Below are 1,467 nucleotides of genomic sequence, written 5' to 3' on the forward strand. Positions count from 1 at the left end.
ACAGTTGCTTCATCTACAACAGTTTCAGATTGCCCTAGCGCCTGCAAAACAGATTCAGTATGCATCACATCGTCCAAAACAGAAACACTTAGCTCATGTTCAGCAGTAACAGTTTCAGTTTGCTCCATATCTTTGTCACCAAACATTATCTGCTTAGTGCTCTTCCTTCTAAAGCCATTGAGTCTTGCTTTTTTCACTGGCCAGCACTGTTCAACAACAAGGGGTGGGGCTTTTTCTGCACGCTTCCTCCTAAAAAATAAAGCATTTCACTTGGTTAGATACTAGAACAAGTAGCAAAATCAAAAACTTGCAAAAACAGTAACATAAACATACTTTGGCCTCTGAGGAGTGTAGATGCATTTGGATGAACCAACTCTGTGCCCAAGTACCTCACACAACTTGCACCTATTTTTGTTACCTTTTTGAGCCCTTTTGGGCTTATCATTCTTTTCCTTTTCCTTTTTCCCCTTCTTACTACAACCACCTTTCTCAAACCAAGCTTTGAATCTGTTCTGTTTTGGCCTCCCAGCCTTTCTTCTAGTGACAGGGGGACACAAGGTAAATTCTGTTTCCACCTCAGGCCACTGAGATTGGTCAGTCAGTGCAGGAATTGGACTTGCATATGCAGCTTTGAATTTTTGTACTGAATAATACTCATGCAAATATGGGTGCATATTTAACCTGGGTTTAGATGCCAAAAAAAGTATGGAATGCTCACATGGTTTTCCAGTGTGTTGCCACTCTTGGCAAGTGCACTCATGCAACTCAGTATTTACCACATGCCTCTTGCCACTCTTTGTATCTCTAACTTCAGCGCCCCACAAGGAAGATTTCTCAACAGATAGATGTGAAAGATTTCTACTCCTGTTGACCACCTGTTGTACCACTGCTGAAAGCTTGTCCCCTTCCAAAATACTAGCAATTTTTCCTCTCAACTCCCACAAACGCATGATCATGATCCTTATTTGGTCCACCATGTCATGCACAGGCAAGTCTTTCGAATCCTTCACTTTGTTGTTAAAACTTTCTGCCAAGTTGTTATTGATATGATCACATTTTATGGCAGTATTAAAACCTGATCTATACCAAAACAGAGAATGGTGTGTGCTCAACCATGAAGCAAATTCATTATCACTACATGATGCCAATATCTTACCAAGGTGATAGGAATGTGTCTGTCTGGTGTAGGATCTTGTTGCTGGCCACATGCGCCCAAATTCATCTCCTCTGAATTTTTTAATCAGATTTGAAGCTCTCATTAACACTTGAGGAGCCCTAAAACAATCAGATTACAAAGACGTGGTGGCTCATGCCCTCTGTATCTCCACTCCTCCACTGCATATGTTCGCATGGTTGATTGAACAAGATGGTTGCAGCAAAGTACTTCAGACAGCCTCTTCTTTGACATGACTAATCACATTGCCTGCCACGATGCTGGCACATAACTTATTTTATACAGGATTACAC

This window comes from Aegilops tauschii, chromosome 6, assembly GCF_002575655.3.
Source record: "Aegilops tauschii subsp. strangulata cultivar AL8/78 chromosome 6, Aet v6.0, whole genome shotgun sequence".
NCBI classification, from domain to species: Eukaryota; Viridiplantae; Streptophyta; class Magnoliopsida; order Poales; family Poaceae; genus Aegilops; species Aegilops tauschii.